The sequence below is a fragment of the Bidens hawaiensis genome, unplaced genomic scaffold (genome assembly GCF_021521415.1).
Source record: "Bidens hawaiensis isolate Kalapana, Puna unplaced genomic scaffold, B.hawaiensis_p1.1 tig00022880_1, whole genome shotgun sequence".
Classification (NCBI taxonomy): Eukaryota; Viridiplantae; Streptophyta; class Magnoliopsida; order Asterales; family Asteraceae; genus Bidens; species Bidens hawaiensis.
The window spans coordinates 256,335-266,860 of record NW_027493571.1 but is presented as its reverse complement, the minus strand read 5'-3'; positions in this window follow the sequence as shown (position 1 = coordinate 266,860).

The window sequence follows — 10,526 nt, the reverse complement described above, 5'->3', positions numbered from 1 at the left end:
TTGATTTTGACACATGTATATCGTTGGATTAGACTATCTTCATACAAGTTAATATCAATCCACATTGTATCTAATTATTTAATGAGATTCTTTTTGGTATACATATGTCTTTAATTTAGTTTTGGTTTTCTCTATTCTGTCTCAAGTCCAAGCAATAACTCATGATCTTCAACTTGATTGTCTAACCACATTCATTGTATTCTGATTTGTTTCTCACATTTCAACCTCATATGCAAAGAAGGAAGTGTTTTTACATTGAACAAGTTGTTCCATGCGCATAAACTAAAGTCAAATATATTCATAGTAATAAATGCTAAAATAACTATATTCATGTATAATATATGTGCTTTATACATTTAAGTTACTTAGTCTCTAATTATGTTACAACTTGTAAATTTTGTCTTTGTAATCTACAGTGATTTGAATTTTATGTTTTGTGTTCGACTGTGGCTACATGGACTGCTAGGACAAAGGGTTTGGTAGGTTCGATTAAAAGTACCCACTCTTGGTTAATGGTGGTGGTGACAACTAGTTGAAGGCATTGTTTCGACCCATTTTTAAAGAAGTTTTGAAGGCATTGGTTAATGGTAGTTAGTACTATCAATTATCATTGATAGTACTAACCTATTTGAAACTTATTTTTTAAAGAAGTTTTGTGATAGCATTGTTTCGACCCATTGGCTAAATTAAGGTAACCCAATTTGACGAGTTGGTTAATTTTAGGGTGAGCCACAACCAACAGACAATTTATTTTACCTAAATCAATCTGTTTTTTTGAAGAATGGGTCACAATTTCCAACAATAATCCTTTCTTAGTGAATGGTTAGGATGGGCGGGATGAGCGGTGAAGAGATTTGTGCTGGCATGGTGTGAGATGGAAAGCGGGAGAGCCATCCCGATTTGAATTTGACAAAGAAGAGAATGGGTGGAATGAGAGAGAAGGTGCATGATGGAGAGGGCACTATCAAGACTATATAGCGGAACTAGAGCTCGGATTTCGGTGGTTAGAGAGATGCAGGATTTGAAAATAAAAACATTGTGTTTCACCCGTGCTCCTTAGTAGAGGCAGTCCGATATTTAACAAATTTTAAATAGAAATGTAGTCATAATGGTAAAATAATGTTAATATAAAGAAACCTACAACTACATTATTTAAAAACAAAATAAAAAACAATCAAAACTGTTTTGTTATGGTAATATAAAACAAAAATGTTAAACAATGATTTATGTGCATAAAATATTAAAGTAGCTCGTTAATCCAGTCGTTACATAACTCACTTAATTTTAGTTCTTAAAATTTTGTATCCGAGTTCTTTTAGTTCAAACAAGGCATAAAATGTATTTCGATCTGGTTTTATCTTAATCTGATTTAACCAGTTACATAACTCACTTAATTTGGTGTCTTAAAATTTTGTCCTATATCCATTAGTATCTAAAAATTCGTAGTACCCTTCCCTGGGCCATGATACCTTACATTTTTCTGACGTGAACTGTGAAAATTATGCCATTGGTATCCTCAAGTTGATTTGCACTAGAACACCTTACATTTGAGTTGATGCCCTGCTTGAATTAAGGATACTAAAAATATTGGAGGAATATGAGAAGTATATCTTCCAACTTCTATAGGTCCGAGGATGCTTCTTAATTGGTTGGATTCGGGTAAATTCGTAAAAAAAAGGTGATGGAGGCGATTTTCTATTCGACTTGGTGAATCACTTGGAGGGCTTGGCATCATGTTTTTTTTGGTAATCAATATACCCAAAAGATAGTTTATTTGATTCCATCATTAGCAATGGCGTAGCTTAGTTGGGGCCATGGCCCCCTTCGTTTTTTCCGCTCGATGGTGTAACTTGATCATTTTTCTACCGAAAATGTTTATATATAGTGTAAATTTACCCGTTTCCGGCTGAAATTTTGAGCCCGGCCCCGTCTGTCTTTCGCTTGGTATGGTAAATTTATCATTTTTCTGCCAAAAATTTTAATGTACATAGTGTAAATTTACCCGTTTCTGACCGAAATTTTGAGCTCGCCCCCCTTTAGTGTATGTCCGCCCCCCTTGACGTGTATGTCCAAGCTTCGTCATTTACCCGTCTGTCTTATGATTTTTTTTATACATATTAAGTCCGCCCCCCTTGACGTGTATGTCCAAGCTTCGTCATTGATTATTAGCATTTCTTTTTTGTGGTTTTGTAGTCGCAATTGTAAACTTAATGTTGTTGGGTCAAGTGGCTTAAAACCCGCTTCTTAACATGTAACTACTTTGATCCTCGTTAGTTATCTGCTAACTAGGTTTTGATATATAGCTTGGTGTTAAGTTAAAAAAAAAGTACACGTTCAAAAGTCTTTGTTTTACATATATTTCTTTTTTAGGAAATAAACCTTGAGGAAACTAGCGATAAATATGTGGTATAAGTATTCATATTAATAATCCCCTGCTAATGATATTCACTTTAAAACATGCATAATTTTGTTTTCACTCACATTGCGGATCTATTTAGGGTTTTGGGCATCACGTGACACTGATACTTCAATATGTTGTATATTATCAATTGCTTGTTTTGATTTGTTATATATACTTCATGCTCAGTCAACACCCAACTATACCAAGAACCAGTTCTTACCCATCCCGCTTCTTGAATTTTGTTGACTATACTCATAACCAATTTTTACCAAGTTTCAGTTCCTAAAAAAACCCGATTTGAGCGCCTCTAAAACTCTGCCCAAGCTGCATCCTTGCATTTTTTGGTGAAAAACTAAAAATGGGTGAACAATAAATCTTTGTAGGCACACTTTTTGGCCCAAATTGGAAAGTAATAACAAACTAGCCCAATTAGTTGATTCTTCTATTTTTCTCTTCTATTTTCCCTCTAATATTATATTGTGCAAATTTGTGACTACAATTGTTATCTTAAATTTTGAATATTTTAGATATGATTTTAACCTTTTAAGATACATGTAAACCTATAGTTTTCATTTATTATACAAAGCGGCTACTATATTTATTATACTATAAGCGATAAGACTGATTACATGACAAACTTTGCTAGCTACTATATTGGTTGATGTTATTGATTTGCTGTCATTGCACCGTAACACTTCGATCTACATGTATAATTTATATATGTATATAATTAAGGAAAATTATCAAAATAACCCAAAAGAAGAAAGAGAAAATAAAAAAGATCCTAAATTTGTCTACATTCCCAAACTAACCCACTAAATATGTACTGAGCCGACGCTTTGAGAAAATAAACGACGGGATTTTTCAACCAATGAAAAGTTGACATGTGGAAAGCATCTGACACCCCAGACGAGATTTTTAAAAATCTCATCGTTTCCGACCATATTTTTAACTTAAATCACTTTTTTTATAAAACAGTATCAAGATGGGTTTTTTATGTTTCTTGTCTGGTCAGTTCATATTACATTTTTCTTGAGAGTTGAGCTTTTATAATTTCGTCTTTCAAGACACATTTTGATTGAATTTGTTCCAAGAAATTCAACCAATGAAAAGTTGACATGTGGTTGACGACGGGATTTTTCAACCAATGAAAAGTTGACATGTGGAAAGCATCTGACACCCCAGACGAGATTTTTAAAAATCTCATCGTTTCCGACCATATTTTTAACTTAAATCACTTTTTTTATAAAACAGTATCAAGATGGGTTTTTTATGTTTCTTGTCTGGTCAGTTCATATTACATTTTTCTTGAGAGTTGAGCTTTTATAATTTCGTCTTTCAAGACACATTTTGATTGAATTTGTTCCAAGAAATTCATATTCTTATATAATTATTGTGTATAAAGTATGTATCTCACTTTGTAAAACAGACTTGGGGGTTGTTTGGTTCATTCAGATCTAAATGAGTCAGATCTGAATGAACCTTTGTCCCATTCAGCAACAACAATAGGTCTGAATGATTCAGACATAATTTAAACCATTCAGATGTTTTTTTGTTTGAAATCAAACAGTATGAAATCTGAATAAATCAGATGTTTACATCTGAATAGTTTTATTCAAATGTAAACAAACAGCCCATTGAAAAAGATGGAAGCCATCAAAAGCCATTTGTACGGACCCAACTATTATTATAGGTCAGTCACGTGAGCATGTCACACAAACTCAACCTTAATAAATTTTGTATTAATTAAAATGGCATTATTAGCCTAAGGCTGAGGGGTGTGGGGCTTCAACGGGGGCGCTAGAGCCCCTTCGCTCGCGCCCCCAGGCGCTAACGGGGGCGCTAATGGGGCGCTAACGCGAAAAACCATGCAGGCGTGAGCCTGTTAGCGGGAGAAGAGAGAGAAAAGCTTGTCTTGGTTTTAGAAAAAGAGCCGTTGGGCTCTTATTAAATTAAAAAAAAAAAAAAATTTCCTATATAATATCCAATTTCACCCATTTTTATACCACAACTTCAAACCTTCACCCAAAATCAATTCATCTTCTCAACTTTTTTTAAAAAAAATGGCTGGAAATTGGTACCCAAACCTTGATTCAGATTATATTGACGACGATTTATGGTCGTCACCGTGCAGGCGTGAGCCTGTTAGCGGGAGAAGAGAGAGAAAAGCTTGTCTTGGTTTTAGAAAAAGAGCCGTTGGGCTCTTATTAAATTAAAAAAAAAAAATTTCCTATATAATACCCAATTTCACCCATTTTTATACCACAACTTCAAACCTTCACCCAAAATCAATTCATCTTCTCAACTTTTTTTAAAAAAAATGGCTGGAAATTGGTACCCAAACCTTGATTCAGATTATATTGACGACGATTTATGGTCGTCACCGTGCAGGCGTGAGCCTGTTAGCGGGAGAAGAGAGAGAAAAGCTTGTCTTGGTTTTAGAAAAAGAGCCGTTGGGCTCTTATTAAATTAAAAAAAAAAAAAAAAATTTCCTATATAATACCCAATTTCACCCATTTTTATACCACAACTTCAAACCTTCACCCAAAATCAATTCATCTTCTCAACTTTTTTTAAAAAAAATGGCTGGAAATTGGTACCCAAACCTTGATTCGGATTATATTGACGACGATTTATGGTCGTCACCGCACCAACCGATGTTTTATTCGGAGCCGCAAGAATCATCCGGCTTTCAACCATCCAACACACAACCGTCTCCTAACTTTGTTGTTCCGGAGACACAAGAATCACACGGTGAAGCTACGGGACCAAAAAGACGCGTCCAACGGAAAAAATAACTTGCAACGGACGGGTCGGGACCGGCTTCGACTCCGAGGACGAAACGGAAAGCCACTCCGTGGTCATCGGATGAGAAGGAAGCCTTGTGTCGGGCTTGGATAGTCATTTCTGAGGATCGGCGTTGCGGTAATTGTTTTAACGTTTTTAAAAATGATTTTTAATAAAAAAGTTACATAAAAAAGTTAAATGGAAATCTAATTTATTTATTCATTTTGCAGCCGACTACCAAAAGAGCAAGATTTTTTGGACAAAGGTTAGGGAGACGTTCTACATGCTCGTTGGGAGTACAGAGCGGAACGCCGATATGATTTCGGGTCGGTGGTCCGAAATCAGAAAATTTGTCGGCTTGTTTACTAATCTTTTCAACAGGAACAGCGGTCGTATGAGACCAAGTGGCAGTGATGATTTGGCAGTTTACAATTTCACGGTCGAAGAGTGGAAGCAAGAGTGTTTGCGGAGGTATGGGATGGTGAAGACGTGGGACGGTTTAAAGTTGTGAGCTAGGTTGAAAAGGTGTTCCAAATGGGTTGAGCTGGTGGCGCCGGACGTTGACGCGGAAGTAGGGCCGAAACGGACTAAAACTAGTTCGTCTGGAGCGTATAGCACTTCAACCGGGTCGGATTGCCGCGTTGGATTCGACCTAAACATTGCAGAGGAGGAAACGTCTTCACCGCCGAGGAGCCGGCCATTAGGAAGGGACGCCAAGAGGAAAAAACCGGCTGAGGGGGAAGCCGTAAACATCGCCAATCTTGTTGAATCCCTCAATAAATTCAACAAAACCATGGAGGTGGTCTCTTATGAAAAAAAGGAAAAAAGTCGAATGAGAGATTTGGACTTTCTTACTAGAGACTTCAGTAACCTAAATCCGGTCGATAAAATGCTAATGGAAAAGCAAAAGGAACGTATCCGTAAGAGGTTGATCGAAGAAGACCAAGCCGAAAAATAAGAATAATGTTTTTTTTAGTACTTTAATTTTTATTTTATTTTTAGATATTAATGTGTTTTTTTATTAATGTGTGTTTTTTTTAATAATTTATGAGTTTTTTTAATAATACGTTGTTTGAATATATTTATAAAAAAATTAAAAAAAAATTCGCTGGAGCCCCTGCTGGAGCCCCTCCACACCAGGGCCAGGGGCTCCAACACCCCCTTATCCAGTTTCTCTCTCTGCCACACGTCATAATATTATTGGTTGGAGCCCCCATTAAAGCCCCCATTAAAGTCCCCCACACCCCTCAGCCTTAACTACATACATAAGCCATTGTTCTTGTTTGACCCGTCAAAATTACCGGTGTAAACAATAATATAACATCTCCAAGTTTGAGTCACACCATGTTGTGTTTAATATTCCAAAACATAAATAACTAATACTAGTACAATAGAACTCTAGTTTTATATTTATTTAAGTGTGTGGGTGTATACTAATATATTTATTTTTAATGATAATTTAGTTGATATAGAACCAATAGAGTGACAGGTAAACGACTAAAAGTTGTTTCGTAATTTCCTTTTTGAATAACCGATTCTACTAAAGATAAAGTTTTAGTTCTTTGGAGCAGAAATATTACTATGCACAACCCTCTGTAACCTGTTTAGAAAATCCATACTCCAGGGCTAGGAAACCGAAAATGTATCAAAAGGAAAAAAAAGGATGAACATGTGTTAGTTCTCTAAATAAGCTTTCTTTTGTTTTGCAATTTTACTAGATTCCATATTCAATGTTGTATGGCTGGCAACAAACCAAGTGTTCTTGATAAGGATGAGCGTTTCGGTACCGGTACGGATTTGGTATTATCGGTACGAAATCAGTACCAAGTTTTGAGTTTTCGGTACCTATACGGTTCGGTATGGTACCGATACTTTCCGAATTTTGCATGAAATACCGGTACCGAACCGATACCGGTACCAAATATTTGGAACTTTCGGGATCAGGATTTCAGGCCGGTACCGGTACCATCCCGAGCTCATTCCTAGTTCATGAGTCCGACAAAGCGAGACACTTGTGTAAGATCTAAATTAAGTGGTTTTATCAATGGCAGCCGAGTGAGTTACGTCTAAGAACCTACTCTTGGGAGCGGAACAACAATTAGGAGAGCTTCACGAATAATCAGTTAGTCTTTAGCTATTACGGTATTTGATTTTAATAATATATATATGTTATGTTTGTTGTTATAACATTAAGTGTATGATGGTGTAGATGGAGAGCAGCCATAGGCATATTGTGCGACAAGAGATTCCTAACTAAACTAAAGGAAAACTTTTATAGGGTGGCAGTTAAACATGTAATGTTATATGTAACAGATTGTTGGGCCACCAAAAAGGCACAAGAGCGGAAGATGGAGGTAGCAGAGATGAGAATGCTACGCTGGATGTATGGACACACAAGGTTAGATCGAATAAGAAACTGTGTGTTTCGGGAGAGATTGGGGGTAGCTAATATATCCGACAAGATAAGAGAGTGGAGATTGAGATGGTTTGGACATGTGAGGAGAAGACAGATGACGAATCATGTTAGAAATGTAGAAAACATTAATATAGAGTGGAGGAGGGTAGCGGCCGACCTAAATTGACTTGGGATGAGAGGATTATGCATGATTTGCTAGACCTAAACCTCTTTGATGACATGGTTAAGGATATGAATTCTTGAAGACATAGAATTAAAGTTAGGGCGTGTTCGTTTCACATAATTCGTGGGAATTCAAAGGAATTGATTGATTGATATGTTATAACATTAAATGTCATTTGAATCACAACTTTAAGCCAAAGCATACCACTTTCAACGCCATATGAATCACAACTTTAAGTTTTCAAACGCGACCATGTTCTCTTTGTGAAAAGAATATGGTTGCACTCCTCTATGTTTTACAATGTGTTTTAACTAGAAGTCTGTACACGAATACCCAGCTTTCAGTTCGATTTATTTACGCATTTTTTACGAGAATAGTTAAGTTTTAAAATTTTGGTGACACGTTTTCTTTATTTATACGCTCATTTACGGCTTAAACTTTTAAATGTTTGCAAAGTAATAACCGAATTTCAAACGATTCCTTTGTTATTTTACTAATATGTTTTAGAATTGAAAATTCAAAAGGTTATGGTGATATATAAATGGTTGAATTTTGATTTAATTACTATATTATTTTATTCATTTACTACTACGTTTTCTAATTGAAAATTCGAAAGGTCATGGTGATATATGAATGGTCGAATTTCAATTCGATTACCTTATTTTTATATTCATTTACACTTATGTTTTAGAATTGAAAATTTAGAAAGTTATGGTGGTACATGAACACTCGATTTACAATTCATTTCTACAATTTATTGTTAAGTTTAATATTTATTCCATATGTTTATTCAATAATTTCTTAGATTTTCGTTTGTTGAATGTGAAAACTCATGACGTCTCATGGGAATTCCAATTTCGATTTCAAATTTTGTTGCATATGATTTCTTTTCTTTACTTGTTTCATTGATGTATCTATTAGTCGTTTTTATACTTATGTCCAAAGTCAAGCAAATTTCTCACGTTTCGTATCACGCCTTCTCGTTTTCCTAGTTGTCGCACTCAATCGGCGAAATGAAAATCCAAATTATCAAGCAAATGGCCTCCGCGATCCCGATCACTCCACGTTTGACCGCACCTACCTTCATCGCTATAGTAAATTCAAATTTAAACCCAACACCATTCTTGGAAACGCAAACTAAACTCAACCGAAAAGCCTCGCGCTGAAACACACCCTTTGTACGGTATGTGTAAATCCCACAACTTTTTTTCCCTTAAACGTTGATATGCTTCAATCTGTGGTATAAGGCCCCGTTACCGGTGCCTCACTTTAACGTTGGATTTACTCATAAACACAGTTCATAATATCAGAGTTAATAAAAACATTCGTGGAAAATTAAAACATTCAAACCATCATATTACAAAACCATCCTTTCTTGTCTTAACGGGCATTCAAATTATTTAAACATAAAACATTGTCTTTAAAATAACATAACATTTCTTGAGATGCCAGCTTCTTCAGGTTCATGCCATGTGCTTCCTCTTATGCAAGCTGCCTCAATCTACTCACATGCGTGCATACTAAAAGTCAGCTACGCTGAGTGAGTTCTAGTTAATCATACAACATACAATCTATTCTCATACTTGCACACGTGCCTGAAGGGGTGTACATTAATCATACTTACTCTTCATATATAACTATCCATCCTATTTAAAGAGTCTTCCTCCCTATAACCTCACAGATATTATAAGGGTCTGGTCCCTAACATCACATATATTATAATGGGTCTGGTCCCAACATCACAGATATTATTAGGTTCTGGTCCCTACCGTCACAGATATTATTAGGGTCTGGTCCCTACCATCACAGATATTATTAGGGTCTGGTCCCTTTGTTTCATGCAACCGTACCATACCTGCTCTTACCTACTTTCCTTGACAATACGTGCAATCTCCGAAGAGCGTTCATGTACCATCAACATATCATACATACATTATGCATACATCATATATATTGATACATACATCATATCTTACATCATACATATCAATCATATCTTTAACTACCACCTAACGGTACATGCAATATCCGAAGATCGTTCACGCACCGTCAAGCAATCATCATACATAAATCATACAAGGCATACACTTACCACTTAAGGTAAGTGTATTAACTATCACATCGAGTATGCACACAGCCCCGAAAACATAACAAGGAAGTGGGGCTAGAAACTCACCTCAATGCGTTTGCGTTCACCGTTTACGGTTATTCCCCTCTTTAGCTGTGCACGACTAACTGTATAACAATTACGCGTATTAATTACTACCACTATCCATATCGTATTTCTAGTCCAATTATAACCCTCAACGAACGGGGGTCCGGGGTCAGCGCCCCTGGCAGGGTCCAAGGGGCAGAGCCCCTGGCTGGGGTCGAGCTGTCTTATCACATTTTCCATTAGTATTTTGAATCGTTATCTAATTTGTTAACTCAATAGTCCAAGGGCTTCTTTGTAATTAAATCATTCTTTTTCTAAGTCCAATGACTGTTCTTTCATTATGTTAAACTACTGGTTCGTTACTTATTCTTAACGAATTGAATCATCATAGCGAACTGGTTCCTATAACGAATTGAACCCTTTAACGAACTGGTTATTAAACGAATTGGACCTTTTAACGAACCGGTCCTTTTGACGAATTAGCCCATATAACGAATCAATCCGCGTAACGAATTGGATATTCTAATTCGTTATCTTCTTAACGAATGACCATAACGAATCAAGGGTAATTCGTTATCTTTTTCCCTTAACGAATTGGATATGA